Source organism: Salvelinus alpinus, chromosome 8, assembly GCF_045679555.1.
Source record: "Salvelinus alpinus chromosome 8, SLU_Salpinus.1, whole genome shotgun sequence".
NCBI classification, from domain to species: Eukaryota; Metazoa; Chordata; class Actinopteri; order Salmoniformes; family Salmonidae; genus Salvelinus; species Salvelinus alpinus.
In genome coordinates this window covers 75,094,905-75,113,659 of record NC_092093.1, presented here as the reverse complement: position 1 = coordinate 75,113,659, position 18,755 = coordinate 75,094,905, and the positions used below count along the sequence as shown (strand labels likewise).

At 41.8% G+C, this 18,755-nt stretch overlaps 1 protein-coding gene across 4 annotated transcripts in view; it reads left to right on the top strand.

The window, feature by feature from the left end:
* Positions 1 to 505: 505 nt before the first annotated feature.
* LOC139583722 (NEDD4-like E3 ubiquitin-protein ligase WWP1) overlaps positions 506 to 18,755 on the top strand; it is a 55,682-nt gene continuing 37,432 nt past the window's right edge. The window contains exons 1-2 of one of the 4 annotated variants that reach the window (XM_071415109.1): positions 506 to 702; positions 16,192 to 16,251. The gene's annotated coding sequence lies outside the window, so the exon portion shown is untranslated. Of the gene's footprint in view, positions 703 to 15,029; positions 15,165 to 16,191; positions 16,252 to 18,755 lie in introns of those variants that run through there. The other 3 variants (XM_071415107.1, XM_071415106.1, XM_071415108.1) reach the window with 3 other exon arrangements.

Genomic DNA, 18,755 nt, shown 5'->3' with positions numbered 1-18,755 from the left:
TGCAGGACTCATAAACTAGATTCAGCCACTGCCCGATTTTCTTTTCATGAGCGGTGGTCAGGGTGCCGGAACCTAATTACTAATACTTTGTAGACTGGAAATTGACCACAAGAAGCACATAAATATATAATATTTGACTAAAGCATAATCACTTCAAACTTTGCTTACATTTGTATACGATCATATATATATATAGTATTATGCGTGGGAATACTTAGGAAACAGATTTCTAAAATACATATATTTTTTACAGTTTATGTCCAACAATAAAACATGTCCGGTGGAGTTGAGCGATGAGTAGTGTGGACTGGAGCTCCGACATCACATAAAATGACGTTTTTATTCAAAACGACTGATTTCAGGACAAAACGAATTGCCCGAAATTATACATTACATTGTTATATGCGGGCTATTCGTTGGGTGCAGAAATCAGTCGTTATAGATAAAAACGTCCTTTTTATTAAAATAAAGTATGTGTATGTGACGTTGGAGCTTCAGTCCGCACACGCAAATTGTCGCACAACTCCTTCATAAATCGTGGAGTTGAGTTTAGTCGGCTACTACCGTGTATGCGAGAACCCGTTTGTGACGAGAGACGGCAATCGTAGCTGGACGCTCAGCCTGAGAGGTTAATGCCTGGCTGTTTATCGAGAGAACATAGCTACAGGGAGTTTATAACACCGGGTTGGAGCTACAGGCACGGTAAACCACCCACACTTAGAGACGTTGGATGTTTGTCCTCTACAATTCTACATTCCTGCTTCAAGCTGAGCCTGCTTGTATTTCAGCTATCTCACATTAGCTAGGCTAGCTACGTTCCTCCAACTCAATTGACTTGAGATCTTTGCTTGGGGTAGCATAGGATCTTGTTTAGCGAACTAGATAGTAGCTAGTTAATTAACTGAAATAACAGATTAAATAGCTTAACTAGATACCAAGTGATTGGCTACTACTAGCGAGCTGATACTAACGTTAGCTAGCTACAATATATTTGTTTGAAATGGCTAGCTAACTTTAGCTAACGTTAGCACGGTCCATTACCAGTTATCATCATCAGTAAGTAATGCCAGCAAAAGATGGCGGACACCTAACCAAGCTACTAGCTAGCTATCCGACTGCTGCTATGGCCTCGCTAAGTAGTTAGCTAGCTAACTTAGCTGTGTTTGACCACCCGATTGTTTGTTTTTGTCGGTTGTGATCAGTGTGCCCGGTCTAATACACTCCCAAATGATTGCGAGACATGTAATGTTAACGATCTGGCTAGCCATCTAGTTAACTAACTTAGCTAGCTGGTTAGCTAAAATACACGGAATCACCCAATATTTCTCATGGTGATTAATGCCAACGTCCTTGCAATTTTATTAAAGATTAGCTAACGTTAGCTAATTAGCACCTTTACCATTTCATAAAACTAGTTACACTTGACTTGTAGCTAATAATGTTGTCGGTATATTGTGTACTCTGGGTAACTTCATGGTTATTGCCCTAGAGAACTCCATCTAGGGTTAAATAAATAAATCTAGTTAACGCTAGTTCCACGGTTGTTTTGTTGCAACACGAGTTGAACTATTGATGTAATGTTATAGCTAGCTAACGTTACGTTTAACTCTGGCTAGTGTCCGTGATGTGGTTCTGCCAATGTGGCCTCGAAATTGCTATGGTACTTTACAGAAACTAACAACTAACCTGTTTGGACACTATTTTGAGAAAATAGGACGATTTTCTAATAGACACTTCCCTCAGATACGCCAACTTTTAGATCTTATAGATTTGACTGCCTTCATTATTCTCTCAAATTTGTGTGAGGATTTGATGACGAGCCTAGATCAAATTATTCGTCCTCTGTAGCCCTATTGAGGCCTAGGCTATTTGGAGACCAAGCCTGTGACTTGGGAGAGAATGAAACAAATAAGGCCTCCAGTTTTTTTCCTAGGTGCTCTTCCACACATGTTGGGCTTTTGTGATTGCAGGCCTGCGGGTAGCATCCTCCCATTGACAGTAGTATTGTATGCTTTGGCTGTCACAGTGTGAAGGCATTAGTTACATGATGCTGTCACTTGAGCAGCGCCTTTGGCAGGCTCTGTCCATAATGCTTATTTTGCCTGTTTCCCGCTCTGTTGACCTTTCACAAGAAAACAGCTATGTGTGGGAGTTCTTGAGTTGTCTCTTGCACCCAACTGTGTGAGGCTAGTGGCTCATGCCAAGGTAAATAAATGTTGCAAGTGTAAAAAGGCAATGCCCCTGTTTTTGGTAGATAAGTCTGGGTGGGTGTTGTAACATCAGTTTGTCAATCATTCATGTGTTTCAAAATATATATATTTGCATAAGCTGAATGCAATCAGTGGACATCTTGGTAAAACGGTTCATTGGTTTAGAGTGAAGTCAGTGTTTTGTGCTGGTGTGGTTGCAGGCATCTAGCTAGCCTAATCTGTCTATTTGAAATGAAGACGTCTCTAATGCATAAAGTCTGCCGCTCCTTGTAGGTCAATCACTTTAAATATGAATAAGATTTCAATGCCTTAGTGTTGGCTGAAGTTTAGGCCTGCATGGAGCGAGACTACTAGGCCTAGATCAGATATCTATATTCAGCCGCGGGCCTATTATTTTTTTTTCTTGAGTGGATGGTCGGGGGCCACTTAATTGAAATACTTGACCAGATTTCCAAAATTATATTAACTTGAATCTGATTTCCTGGTGTTTTTACAGCCTTGTGTCCAACAATGAAAATTCATCAACAGTTTTTTTTATATATATATATATACAGTACCAGTCATTCCAAGGTTTTTATTTTTTACTATTTTCTACCATAAGAGAATAATAGTGAAGACATCAACTTTTGAATAACAATCATGTAGAAACCCCAAAAAAGTGTTAAACAAATCAAAACATATTTTATATTTGAGATTCTTCAAAGTAGCCACCCTTTGCCTTCATGACAGCTTTGCACACTCTTGGCATTCTCTCAACAAGCTTCATGAGGTAGTGACCTGGAATGCATTTCAATTAACAGGTATGCCTTGTTAATTTGTGGTATTTCTGTCCTTAATGTGTTTGAGCCAATCAGTTGTTGTGACAAGGTAGTGGTGGTATACAGAAGGTTGCCCTATTTGGTTTAAGACCAAGTCCATATTATGGCAAGAACAACTCAAATAAGCAAAGAGAAACAACAGCTCAAATAAGCAAAAAGAAACAACAGTCCATTTAAGACATGAAGGTCAATCAATCCGGAACATTTCTTGAACTTTGTGCAGTCTCAAAAACCATCAAGCGCTTTGAAACTGGCTCTCTTGATGACCGCCACAGGAAAGGAAGAACCAGAGTTACCTCTGCTGCAGCTGATACGTTCATTAGAGTTATAAGCCTCAGAAATTGCATCCCAAATAAATGTATCTTACTTGAACTCTGAAATGTCTCAACATCAACTGTTCAGAGGCTGTGTGATTCAGGCTTTCATGTTCAAATTGCTGCAAAGAATCCACTTCTAAAGGACACAAATAAGACGAAGAGATTTGCTTGGGCCAAGAAACATGAGCAATGGACTTTAGACCAGTGGAAATCTGTCCTTTGGTCTGATGAGTCCAAATTCCAACCACCTTGTCTTTGTGAGACGCAGAGTAGGTGAACGGATGATCTCCGCACGTGTGGTGCCCACCGTGAAGCATGGAGATAGTGTGAGGGTGTTTTGCAGGTGACACTGTTTGTGATTTATTTAGAATTCAAGGCACACTTAACCAGCATGGCTACCACAGCATTCTATCATCCCATATGATTTGCGCTTGATGGAACTATCATTTGTTTTTCAACAAGACAATGACCCAACATACCTTCAGGCTGTGTACGGGCCATTTGACCAAGGAGAGTGATGGAGTGCTGCATCAGATGACCTGGCCTCCACAATCACTCGACCTCAACCCAATTGAGATGGTTTTGGATGAGTTGGACCGCACAGTGAAGGAAAAAGCAGCCAACAAGTGCTCAGCATATGTGGGAACTCCTTCAAGACTGTTGGAAAAGCATTCCAGGTGAAGCTGGTTGAGTGCCAATAGTGTTCAAAGCTGTCATCAAGGCTAAGAGTGGCTACTTTGAAGAATCCCAAAATATATTTTGATTTGGCTAACACTTTATGTTTACTACATGATTCCATATGTGTTATTTCATAGTTGTGATGTCTTAACTATTATTCTACAATGTAGAAAATAGTAAATAATAAAAACCCCCTGCATGAGTAGTTGTGTCCAAACTTTTGACTGTGTGTGTGTGTATAATATATCACACAGTACCAGTCAAAAAAATTATATATAATTTTTTTGCTTAGTTCTTGAGGGGCCAAATAAAACCATGGGCCAGTTGGAGAACCCTGGTCTAGATGCTAGGATTATGACGGCTTGTTTTTGCCTTTCAAAGTGTGGCAGGGGTGTGGGCTGGAAGATATTCTGACCATTCGGTAGACCTATGTCAGGAAACACCCCTCTCTTAATGGTCTCCCAGCCTGACTTGTGGTTACTGGTGTGTGTTTACTGGTGTGTGTATCAGCTGTTTGTCGTGGCCTGTTAGCGTGATGGAGGAAGTAGATGCCTTAGAACTATGTTCACAGCATCGCAAGCAAGTCCACTGTGTATGTAAACTGTCACACGTGTGAAGTAAAAGATACGTTCTGTGTTCATCCGAGTACAGACGATTGTGCTCTGAGGTTGTCAGATCCTGCTGGTAAAAGTTCAGAACACATTCTTCAAGACATACACACTACAGTCCGACCGATTTAATCGTCAGGGCCGTTTTCATAAGAATCGGTAATCTGCATTTTTGGACGTAGATTACATTGCATTCCTCGAGGAAACTGCGTAGCCTGTTGCTAGCTAGCATTTAACTTATAAAAAAACAATCAATCGTCACAATCACTAGTTAACTACACATTGGTGATGATATTACTAGGTTAACTAGCTTGTCCATTTATTCCTAACAAAGACCGTAATTCATTTGCTAGAATTATACATAATTATGACATAAGCATTTTTTAAACCAAAATGAGCATGTTTAATTATTTATTTGAGATTTAAATGGATTTTATTTATGTATCATATTAAGTTAAAATAAGAATATTGTTCATTCAGTATTGTTGTCATTAGTCTCTGTCTGCTTTTTTTTGGTCCTCCAATAATCGGTATCGGCGTTGAAAAATCATACTCGGTCAACCTCTAATACATACACATAATAAGTCATAACTGTTTTGAAAGGTTCAAGTAAGGTCACACACACACTAACATGCATGGAGCTGGTAATGGAGAAGTACAAAATAGTTCAAGTAATTAGTGGAACTGACCGCTTTAACTACTTTACAGATATGAAACAGACAATTTATAATATCAGTACAAAGTATGACATTCTGAGTTTGCTACATAGCCAACTTTGTAAGAGGTTTAAAAAAAAATAGGTTATATTCTACTGAAAATTCCATGTCGTACAGTAAGGCATTGTTGGCAGAATAGATGGATGCAGTTCAATGGATGATTAATATAATTCACCAACACATTTCTTGTTAGTCCAACAGATATTGCTATCAGGTTGTAAATCACAGCTGGCCGAGGAACATTGTTTGCTGCCGACAGTCATTCAGGATGCACTGTTTCAGAAAAAAGCAAATAAAGACTAATGTAACTACGGCTGGGAATGTCAATACAATTAAACTAGCAGGGGCAATGATCACAAATTAGCCATGTTATGACTGATAAGTTATCCTGTCTATTCATGTAGCTACTTATTTAGTGAGATAAAAACATAGAGCCTAACGCTAGCTAGCTGCTGGGAGGATTTCATGCCAGTGGATGAGTTGCCGACTTTCCCACCCATATCGTTTTTCGGTGGCTACAGGTGTCATTTGGTTAGCTAGCAAGAAATGTGAATCACTTTGTTAGCTAGCTATGCTGAACTTGAAAAACTGTTATCCACACTTAGAATATCTCTTAGTTGTGAACTTATATTTGGCATCAATCAAACGGGCAGGCATGTTCCCATTCAGTTGTCAAAACGTGGGTTGGGACAAGAAGGCAAGCTGCAGAAGTGCGAGCAGGCTACTATTCCCCATCGTTTATCAGTGCAATTTTGACAGCAAGCTGTAAGTTTGAGAGGGTATATCTACTGTTCCCTTGTTAGATTTGAGGTAATTTTTCTCTGGCTAACATTAGTTGTTGATGTGCATAGGCAACTGAGGGAGCCTACCTATTCATGGTTGTTTGGTCAGTGGGATTGCAAAGTTCCCAAATGTAAAAGGACTCCCTTGGGATTTACATATTTGCAGAAATCCATTTAGGCGTGATTTTTGGCATTTTGAATGTTTTCTAATTATCAAAAGTCACGATGTTACAAGACAGAAGTTTATTTCCTGAAGTGTCTATTAGTTGTCCAAACACACGGCGGCTTTCCCGATCTATATTGCTATAGAATTAAAATATGAAAACTTGAAAATGTCTATGTGCTCGCTTGTCAGAAAATGTTCAGCCGTTCTTCCTGAGGTTGTATATGAACACATTTCTTTTTTAAAAAGATTTAATGTTGCTCAAACACTGTTCCACTTTAAAAGGCAGCTGTAGAATTTATAGTGGATATGTTATTACTCACTCACTCACTCACTGTATGTGTGCAGTTTGCCCATGTGTTTTCCCAAGCTGCCTTACAGAGATGTGGGCGTGTCTGTCTAAATATAAAAAAAGTCAGCACATACTTTTTATGTGAATTTTAGAATTTGGGTTCCAAATCCAACCATGCTTTTTACTTGTTTACACCAGGGATAGTGTTGTCACGATAGCAGAATTTTGACTTCGATTCCAAAACAATACAACTGCAAAAAAAGGCGTATTAGCCAAAGTCACAGAATGGAACTTGATCCAGATGGCTCTCTTGAGTTCAATATCATTTATAATAGAAATGTTTGATTTTTGGATGTATGCATTAATTAATCAATTATACAATTCATTTGACTTTGGTAAACTGACTAACTACATAACGGTCATTTATTTGAATGGTAAATCTGTAGTCTATTGATAAACTGGGTAAATCAAGTACAGGTGACTGCCTATTCAATAGGAGTGTGCACATTCATTGAGTTACTGAGCTTGTTTTGGCTGATTTCATGGGGCCACAGATGATAAACAATCGGTCTTCCATTTGGGACTTATTGTCCTGATCAACATTTGCGTAGAAGAAGCAACCACGTCTTTTTATAAAAGTGTGCGCTGTCTCTTTAAGACCGATGACCTCATTCACAGTCAGCTCCAGCAAAGATGATATTGATGGGGAGTGATGTGGGGAGAGGTAGTGAATTAATAAAGTTTATTATATCACAAACAATATACTAGGGTAGTTAATTAATGTTAGGTTCAGCTGTAAGTTAGCAAGGAAAGTTAGCCTACAAAGCTGGAAGCTACCATTATCGTCTTGTATTGTGCAGTGTTCTAGCCTGTAATGGACATTGTTTTGCGAACAGTAAATAAATCAACATTTCCACATGCTGTGTTGCGTTATTCGAGTGTGTTAACTTCTGTGCAGCGTAAGTGGTGACGCAACCAGACTCCCAGTGGGTGCAGTGGTTCCTCAGGACAGGCTAGACTGGAGCTAGCAGTGAGCAAGTGGAGCAGGCACGGTGCTCTCGCACTATAAAGGAGACATCGGCTGCCCTGCTAGACTTGATCCTCTCTGTCGATGACGTGTGACACATTTGACAGAAGTACAGAAAGTGCTAGTATCGGAAAAGTACAAAAGTTTTGGTATACCGTGCAACACTACAAGAGTATTGAGCACATGGTCTTCCTTTTACTGTCTGTGTAGCCTAGTTCTAGCCTAGGCCTATATGGTAGCACTGGAAAGCTACTCACACGCACTATGAATACCAAATATCACACAAACCTGTAAATTCCCCCCCCCCCCCTCGCTGATCTAGTGAGTCTGATCTATTCTTGAGTCAGAGCCATTAGTTATAATGATATCCAATTCAGTGATGCTAGCTGCATGGGCTGTTGATGTCCCCAATGGTGTGCCAGCACAGAGGCCAGCTCTCAGCAAACTGACTGGGAGAACAATGTTCCTCAGCCTTCACGTTTAACTAGCAGCTTTACAAGCGATGAAGCGACACTGAACATATAATAATTCTTTGATTCAGTCATATTTTTGAGTTATTTATCCCATAAGTGAAGACCTTTTTGCTTCTAGACAGTGTTGCACCTCGGCACACCCTAGTCTTTGATGGCTTCCAAGAAATCAAAACGGTATCTCAGAAGAATTCTAATAGAGAAATGTCTTAGTGTTGCAACTGCTCTGAAACACCGTACGATTAGATGCCTCAGTCTCCCCAGTCTGTCACAACCAATGATGACACTTGTCTGACTGACTGGCCCTTAGTCAGGCTTTGTCAACCAGCCTAAATGACTAAACACGCACACACACCTCATCTTCTCTGTCTGTCCTTAGTTTTCCCTCTGTTTCCCTGTCACCTAGGACAAGAAAAATAACCAACTGTACGAGGCTTTAAACTAGCAGGTAACCTTGTACCCGGAAGCTGCTTTTCTAATTGCCGGCTATTTTTTTAATTCCGCGTCTTTAAGACGCGTGATACCCAACTTCCATCTACACGTTTCCCTCGCCACTAAGGGCGAATAAGTCCTAGACCGCTGTTACTCTACCCAGAAGCAAGCATACAAGGCCCACCCTCGTCCCCCATTCGGCAAATCAGATCATGACTCCATACTCCTGCTTCTTGTATACAAGCAGAAGCTCAAACAGGAAGTACTTGTGACTTGCTCTGTTGAGAAATGGTCCTCAGAAATTATGCTACAGGACTGCTTTGCTAATGCTGACTGGAACATGTCCCATTCTCCACCGATAGCATCAACGAGCTACCCACCTCCGTCACCGGCTTCGTTAGGAAATGGTTCAGAGACGTTGTTGTCCCCACAGTGACGGTTTGCTGTTTCCCCAATCAAAAGCCCTGGATTAACAGAGGTTGGTGTTACGCGAAAGGGCAGGGCTATCGCAGCCAAACCTGAGGCTAAGGCTGAGGAAAGGAACAAGTACAAGAAGTTCCGCTACGACCTCCGCAGAGCCATTTAACAAGAAAAATAACAATATAGGAACAACAGGGACCTATGAAATCCATTTTCTTTTCAAATTCCTATTTTAAGATTTATTTTTCTGAACTGTGTTTTATGATTTAAGCTAATTTGATCATAAAGTGTAATGTGAATGAATAAAACAACAATTTAATAAGATAAACGTTAAATTTGTAATGATGCAACACATTGCACTTTTTTTTATCAAGGCAAGTGCTTCAATACAGAGTTCTACTAAGTGTTTCATTATAAATAATAAAAAGTAATGCAAGAATATAGGAAACAATGCAATCGGAAAAACCTAATTATACTTGTGTAACAACTTTGCATTGTTTTTTTTGTGTTTTGTGAAATGAAGTGTTTCACATGTGTGTCATTATAAATAAAGATTCATGCAATAGGCAACCTATGGAACTACCTTATGAGCTCCCATGTCTGTCCATTGTAAGTTTTCCATCTCACAGACCACTCCATTTGAAGTACATGATTGTCTGTGAGTAGAGTCTTGTATTTGCTGAAACTCCTCTGTCGACTGGGAGTAGATGTAGGGCACTGCCACTTCTGCAACTCTTGGGAATCTCGCACCTAGGCCCCTCCAGTAATCAGCAAGCTCCAAAGCAGTTGAGGGCTTCCTGGACACAGTTCTGGTAGGCAATCCATTCTTCACTGAGCTCTGTTGATGGGTTTCAGTTGTGTGAAGCCTACACACACACAATCTGCTTTTCCATGGCTGGAGCCTGCCTGGGATCGAACACCCTAGCCAGCCTGTAGACCTCTCTGGTCCAAGTAGAATGCATCATGGAGATGGTCAAGCACCTCCCTTCTCTCTCCAATCGCCATCTTTCTCAATAGCTCATCTGTCTTGGCACTATACCCACATGTTTTTGCCGTTCCGTTCACTAGTTAAAAGCCAAGATCTTCTATGACATTGTATGCAGACACTGCTGTGGGACGGTGGGTTCCTTCCAGGATTGACAGAGCTGTCATCAGTTTGGAGCAGCCCTCCGAGATGGTTAGCCTAACAGTGATGGCCTGCATCTTCTCTGTTTCCAGCTGGCTGAGGATGTTTGTGACTGCTTGGGATGGTGACTTTTCTGCCAACAAAAACTCTGTACAGATGAACATGCTCTGCATGGTACTTCACTGCCTCAAACCAGCTGTTCCATCGGGGGCTCACTGCTTCAGTAGGTGCCTTGGCCTGCACAAACTCCTTCATAATAAGGAAGCTCCCCCATCGCTTTCTGGCAGGCTTCTTGACAAAGACAGATCTCATCCATGTTACAAGTGATGCAACTTCAGAGAAGTATTTGTAGTACTGCCAGGTCTCACGCACCAGATTGATGACATGGCGGGTATAGGCTAGTATAACTTGGGAGAATGTTCTCCACCAGAAAGTACTGGTTTTCAATACCTGCAATGAAAGTTGAGGAAACGTTTTAACCTAAAATAATATTGTGACAAAATAAAAGTGTAAAAATAATATAGAGATAGTTAGCTAGATGGAGAGACAGACCGCTGCTGACATTATGCATCGCTATATTTCACCATGATAGCTCGTCGTTTGGAATATCATAATTTGCGTGCGGACAATTAACACTGCGGAATGTAAATGTAGGCTATTGCAACAGTATATTAATAGGCTGTTAACTCACCAATGATTAGAATGCTGCAATCCCTTGCATCTGTCTCGTCAACAACCACCGCAAACTTCTTCCAACGGATCTTCTGTAGAACGGCAGTCATATGTTGGTCAAACACACGGGGCAGGTGAATTTGAGAGGCTGCTCTCATTTTCGGGCAACGCTCCTCCCTGTTTGCAATGCTTCACTAGAAATGTCCATAGCTTTCTTAGCTTTTCTAAGGGGATGTCAGACTCGGCGCACACAGCCACTAAGTCCTGAATAAATTCTCGTCTTGAATCTGCTGATGCGCTTGCACTAGTAATGGTCGTTTGAAGAGGCATGCTCTGGCTAACACGGTACTTTTCCTTGTTTTTCACATGGGCTTTAGACTAAGTGGTCATCACACATTTTTACGGGTCTAATCAATAGTATGTTGACTGAATTTGCAAAACAGCTTATCACCTGACGACTCATAGTCCTTTGGGTGTTGCGCTGCTCTGAATTTAGAGTTGAATTTTTTTGACGACTTGGTTGACATGTTTCTCAAAGTAAATGCCAAGTTAGGTGACGTAAGGGACCCCCCCCCCCTCTCAAAACACCCCAATTGAAACATAATTATTTCTTTAGGCCTACTCATCTGTAATTTTAACAATTATGAAATCATTTAGGTTACTATTAGGCCTCCTTTTTTTATCGATTTCAGCCATATTATGGAAACTGCTGCATATTCCATGTTTCAGTTGATTCCATTTTTATGACCAAATTCTGCGATTGTCTGCATTTTCTGCATCGCGGAAATCATAGGGCCCTAGAACAAGGTGGAATCCTTTACACAGGCCCCGCCGCATGTGCCAGGGCCATTACGGATTACAAAGGAAGACCCAGCCGTGATCTGCCCAACAATGCCGCTACCAGACTAACTCAATGCATTTTATGCACACCTCGACAAAAACATTGCCGTGCGTGAGGGCTCCCACTAACCGAGGACTGGCTGATCTCGCTCTCCGAGGCCGATGTAAGATTTTTTTTAACCTTTGTCAACAATTGCAAGGTCGTGTGGCCGGACGGTATTCTAGAGCGTGTTCCTAGAGCATGCACTGGACAACAGTCATGTTCACAGTAATTTTCAACCACCTCTTTGTCCCGGTCTGTAATCCCCACATGTCCCAAGCTGACCACTAATCAGTCCTGTTCCCAAAAACTCTAAGGCAACATGCCACAATGACTACTGCCCTGTAGCACTCACCTGTAAGCATGAAGTGCTTTGAAAGGCTGCTTATGGCACACATCTATCATCCTAGACCCACTCCATACTACCCCAACAGATCAATAGATGACGCAATCTCAATTGCACTCCACACTGCCCTCATCCACCTAGATAAGAGGAATACCTATGTGAGAATGCTGTTAATTGACTACAGACCAGCGTTCAACACCATAGTCCCCTTCAAACTCATCACTAAACTTAGGACCCTGGGGCTGAACACCTCCGTCTGCAACTGGATCCTAGACTTCCTTACGTGCCGACCCCAGGTGGTGAGGGTAGGTAACATCAGCACAGCAACGCTGACCCTCAACACGGGGGCCCCACAGGGCTGTGTACTTAGTCCCCTCCCGTACTCCCTGTTCACCCATGACTGTGTGGCTACGCACGACTCCAACACCAAGTTAGCGGATGACAGCTGCACCATTGAGCATCTTAACTGGCTGCATCATTGCTTGGTATGGCAACTGCACCTCCTTTGATCACATGACGCTAAAGAGGGTGGTCCGGACAGCCCATTACATCACTGGGGCTGAGCTCCCTGCCATCCAGAACCACTATATCAGGTGGTGTGAAAGGAAGGCCTGGAAAATGCAGTATGTCAACACATTTCAACTGCATGAGTCTCCTGTTCTGTCCAAATTAGCTCCATCTGCTTTACAATGCCAACACAAAGGTCCAGTTTGTCTCCATCTTTGAAACGTGATATGTAGGCTAGAAAGAGGAAGAAAATAATAATCAAGCCACTGACTGTCACCCTCAAACATTGATAACTTGCAAGTTTCTTGTGGACAGATGCACGTAACATAAATGGTAGTGGTCGACAGACTTAGGGCTGCGATGACTAATGAGGAACTTTATTCCGGTACGCTGATGATCTTTCGTCACTAGCAATATGGTTTCCATCCAATTGGTGACAGATTTTAATGTGAAAATTCTCAAATCTGCAGAGATGTTTCCATCAAATGGACTTATAGCGGCTGAAAGGGTGTGTGATGACATAGTGATGGGGGGGAATCAATAGTTCAATATCGAGATATTAATACCAACTATATATCGTATCACTTTTGTCAATATCGCAATATAATTGTTTTGCCTGTTGGCTGTACCTGCACAAACTTTTGTATTTCCTTCATAGCTTGTTCTCCAGCTTTTTATATAGGGAGCCAATTAAATTTCAGGACTTTTATTTGCATGACCGATCAACTCGTTTTCTCATGGCTCTCGTCCCTCTGCAGCAGACTTATGGTGAGCAATATGTTTGAAACATCAAATCGCAATATGTTTGAAACATCAAATCGCAATAAAATCACAGTATCAAATTGCAATATATATGGTATCGGCTCGTAAGTAGCGTGATGGGATGGCGAGGTCCCTGGCAAGTGTACCTGCCCTATTAGTGCTCATTAAAAAATGTACGGTTAAATTCCCATGTACCAAATAAAAAGATAAGTTCAATGGGGTTAAACTATTTTGATGGTTTTGTCAACTGTTTATAGAGCAAATTTGCCCATTCTGGTCTTGGCACATGCCCCTCCCCCCAAAAAAGAAACCTTTTTCCACAGGATCCCCAAAATGCTAGGGCTGGCTCTGACTGCATGTGTGGGTATGGATGTCAGCACAGAGACCTGCAATCCATGTTATATATAATAGTAGTTATATAAATATTTGCCCATAAAGGCGCTTCTACCCATTCTTGCATAATTAATTTTGCAAACACAAATATCCCACCATGGCAAACTTCTTTAAATTATTATTTAAAAAAAAATTCAAACATCAGTTAATTGCTGAGTAAATTATTTGTCATTGAATTTTTGCGGACCTCACGGTGAAGCCAATGCCTATGTGCCATGAGTTTCTCCCGGTCTTTCTCTATTGGCTAACTAAGGCCAAGTTTTCTGCGTTAGTCCACCAGACTCTTCGCATTTGGGGGGGGGACAGTGTCGGAGTGAGATTACCTGTGCTCTTGCCCTCTAACCCCAGACAGACTTCCAGGGCTGAGGGGATTATAAACTGCTCCCTGGCCTGTCTGGCTGGCAGTATCCCCTTTTCATTAGTCAACCTTCTTAATTAGAGACTGATGGCAGCTTACTGTTGGTCTCTGCTCTGCCCCAGTCCTATGTCTGTCACTACTCCTAGTCTGTGTCTCTCTCTACTCCTAGTCAGAGGTCAGAGTACTCTTGATGAGATATTGCTATAGGTCTCTGTGCTGTCAGATTAAGCAGAACATCACACTTTCTTTCTACGGAGGAAAAAATGAAATTTCCTTTGCAATCTGCACATTTAGGATGGACAGCTATGATGCTTTAAAAAAAATTTTTTTTTTGCTGCAGCCTGTTCATTCAGCTCCAGACCGACTGAGCACTTCTGTCTTTGAGGCACGACATCACTGTAATGGCCATGACATTTTTGCTGACCGTAATTGGCCAGCCAAATGACCGCGGTCACCTTAATAACTGTTTTGACGCACATTTTCTCCTCCTCTTCTGACGGCATGGGCTGCCATAGAAATATAATGAATATAATTTGCTTCTCCATTTAAGTTAATGATGGCGTAATGTGTTTACTGGCGGACATTGTGAGTGTACCCATGGGAGCAAAGCAGGGAGTAAATGTCTTAAGTGTTTTTTTGTGTGGTTTTCTTTACGGTTATTTCACTTTTCATGACGGTCTTCATCCATAACCGTCGGTTATACAGTAATTGTGCCAGCCCTAGATGTCGCGCTGGTTCACCTTTGAGGTTATGCCAGGTATCTGTTCTCCTGTCATGTCGCTGTTATAGCTGGAGGCGTAATGAGCAGAGTGGTGCTGCGAGTCGCTTGGTTGTTCGTTCAGCTGGTCAGAGGTTGTTAATCTCAGACATTGGTTGGTTTCCATGCCAGACTCACTCCGTAATGCTGTGTCATTGGTTCTGATGCCAACATCCCCACTCTCCCCTGTACTTCCCTTCCCACATCCTCCCCTACTCTCCTATCCTCCTCTGGTTGGGCTGCTCTGTGTCTCCAGACGGAGGGGATCAGGGAGAGGTTTTATCTTGCCTGCCTGCCGGTAGTCTCTGTGCCACTCGGCTGAGCTGGAGCTAATGCAAGGCAGACGCATACCGTCCGTCCCCCTATGCCAGCCAGACGGGTACAGGAGAGCAGTGGAGTTAGGTGTGAAGGAGAGGACAGGAGATAAAAGGTGAGCAAAGGACTGAGGGAAGTGTTTTGCAGAGGAGAGGATTGATAGAAGTGCCGCGTAGAAGTGAGAAAAGGGTCGAGTGCAGTGTGTTGGAGTAGGGTGAAGTGCCCTTCAAGGTCTTCTGGATTCTGCACCCTCTCTAATGACTTCTGCTGTGTTCCTTGAGATGTTTGGATGAGGATGAAGCCCCGGGGCATCTATATCAAGCATCTCACAGTAGGAGTGCTGATCTCGGATTAGTTTGGGCCTGAAGATCATAATACATAGCCTATTAATTATATGGAAAGGCAGGACCTGACCCCCCTGGTCTAAAGACAATGGAGGCTTTCTCCTGTCCTGATGAACAGCACTTCACCCTTAGTCAGCTGGGAGTCCTCTGGCTCCACTCATCTCAGCCTTTAATGCTCTGAGATGATGGCCTTGCTTGCCCTGTTTACTCGTGAGTGTATGTTACACTGAGGCAGTCTGAGACAATTTGTGTGCATATCTGCACTTTAATAATGGTTTGTGGCTGTTTTCATGTCCCTTTGCTTTGCCAGTGTGTAACATGATTTTCCTGTGTTTTTTTGTTTGTGTAGAAATATCACATGGCTATGTTTGTCTGTGGTGTTATGCCCTCAGAATTGAGTGGTGGTGGCGTATGTATGCTGACAATGGATAATTTTATTAGCCTGCTCTCTCTCTCGCCTCTATCTGCACAGTTATCAGTTTTGCGCTCCCTGGGCCTGGGTCTGTGGCTCTCGGCTTCTAAGTACATGACTCCTAGCACCCCATCTGTGTTTGGACAGGAAGGGAAGGGATCTTGTGGTAGCTGTTTTATCTTGGCAGTTTAAGGACATTCATGTTGTCACTCCTCTTCACCAAACAAACCTTACATCAACACTTTGTTCAGATAAAGAAAGTTCCCCCTTTTTTCTTTTCCCTGTGACTGGTTCTGTTAGGTTAAAGCCTTCTTTGCACAACCCAGATCAGTGTTAATATAACAGCTGACAGTGCATGACTAACTTCTCCCGGTCTCCTGTTACAGGGCAATCATGGGCCACGGAGTCGGCTGAGGATCCGGAGGGTTCTGCAAAACGCACCAATCGTGAGTAGGGATGTATATTTGCCATTCTAGTACTTTTTTCCCCCCCTGGATGTGAGCTCGAGCTAATGTTAGCCAAGGATACGAAAGTACCCACACCCCTTGACTTTTTCCACATTTTGTTACAAAAGTGAGATTAAAATGAATTTAATTGTCGTTTTTTGACAACTCAAATTACTCTGTCAAAGTGGAAGAAACATTCCAACATTTGTATAAAAAAAAATATGAAAGTTAAAAATATATATTTTATTAGATAAGTATTCAACTCCCCCTGAGTCGATACATTTTAGAATTACCGTTGCCAGCGATTACAGCTGTGAGTCTTTCTGGCTAAGTCTTTAAGAGCTTTGCGCACTTGGATTGTACAATATTTGCACATTATTCTTTAAAAAATTCTTCAAGCTCTGTCAAGTTGGTTGTTGATCATTGCTAGACAGCCATTTTCAAGTCTGGCCATAGATTTTCAAGCTGAATTTAAGTCAAATCTGTGACCAGGCCACTCAGTAACATTTCAATGTCGTCTTGGTAAGCAACTCCAGCGTATATTTGGCCTTGTGTTTTAGGTTATTGTCCTGCTGAAAGGTTAATTTGTCTCCCAGTGTCTGTTGGAAAGCAGACGAAACAAGGTTTTCCTCAAGGATTTTGCCGGTGCTTTGCGCTTTTTATCCCCCCCATCCCTCCCAAAAAATTCCTTGCCGATGACAGTCATACCTATAACCAATGTTCCCTCAAATTGTTTTAGACAGAGGTAATTTCTGGTCTGCCGAGCGCAAGCTTGAAAGTTGTGAAAATTCGGTGCAATTCTTCCAGCGCACGTTTAGAGCCTGTACCCTCTTTTTAAGTTAGCCACCGTATCCTACTTGGACACTGTTAAAACTATTTGATCGTAATGTAGGCCTAGCCGATTGGCCTACCCGTCAAAAACAATGAAGAAAATGAATCCCGTAACATTTTAACACGTTAAAATAGCTGTTCTATCATTCAGCCTACAATACATTCCGTGAGATAAAAAATAAAAATAAAAAATCATGCAGGGCATGACATTAACGGTTTTTATCCACTTGTCCTTTAGACAAGGTGACTGAAAGTGTTTGATGCAAGAAACAACTTTACAAAATAAAAATGCATTATTATTCCCATACCATTATTACAGAGAATCTGACAGATTATGCCACCCAGCATCCGAAGTGTAATTATTAACTTCAACTTCAAAACATCTACAAATAGGTGCCCTTCGTTGCAAGGCATTGGAAAACCTCTGGTCTTTGTGGTTGAATCTGTTTGAAATTCACTGCTTGACTGAGGGACCTTACAGATAATTGTGTGTGTGGGGTACAGAGATGAGGTGGTCAATCAAAAATCATGATAAGTTGCAATAATAATGTTTATCATGTTACTTGTTAAGCACAATTTTACTCCTGAACTTATTTAGGCTTGCATAACAAAATGGTTGAATACTTATTGACTGAAGACATTTCAGCTTCTCATTTTGTATACATTTAGAAAACATAATTCCACTTTGACATTATTGGGTATTTTTTTGTGTGTGGTAAGCCAGTGACAACCTCAATTTTAATAATTTTTTGTATTGTTCCGCGGGTCGCCATTTCTATCAAATGTCTCACGGATCAACTCTGTATATCAGCGCAGTCATCAACCGATGTCCCCCTTATGATTAAATTGGCCAAAGATTTGGCTAATATAACTTCATTTTTTTGCTGTGGTGTCATTCTTGGTATCGTGATACTCGGTATGGAAGTCAAAAGTTATTGCAGGGCAAGTCATTAATGGATAAGGAGTTCAATGTCCGACTACATTTCATTGTATTGTAATTGGAAGCACATATTCGTGCATTCGGAAAGTATTCAGACCCCTTGAATTGTCCATTTTATGTTACAGCCTTATTCTAAAATTGATGAGGGGGAAAAAACTATTTAATCAATCTATACACAATACCTCATAATGACAAGGCACATTTCTTTTTTTTTTATGTATTAAATATAAAACATAAGTATTCAGACCCTTAACTCAGTACTTTGAAGCACCTTTGGCAGATATTACAGCCTCAAGTCTTCTTGTGTATGATGCTACAAGCTTGGCAGACCTGTATTTGGGGCGTTTCACCAATTCTTCTCTGCAGATCCTCTCACGCTCTGTCAGGTTGGATGGGGACCGTCACTGCAAAGCTGTTTTCAGGCCTCTCCAGAGATGTTCGAGTCCGGGCTCTGGCTGGGCCACTCAAGGACATTAAGAGACTGGTCCCGAAGCCAGTCCTGCGTTGTCTTGTCTATGTGCTTAGGGTCGTTGTCCTGTTGGAAGCTGAACCTCCGCCCCAGTCTGAGGTCCTGAGCCGGTTTTCATCAAGGATCTCTCTGATCTCTTTGCTCTGTTCATCTTTGCCTCGATCTTTAGCAGTCTCCCAGTCCCTGCTGCTGAAAAACATCCCCACAGCATGATGCTGCCACCACCATGCGGTGACCCATAGGGATGGTGCCAGGTTTCCTCCA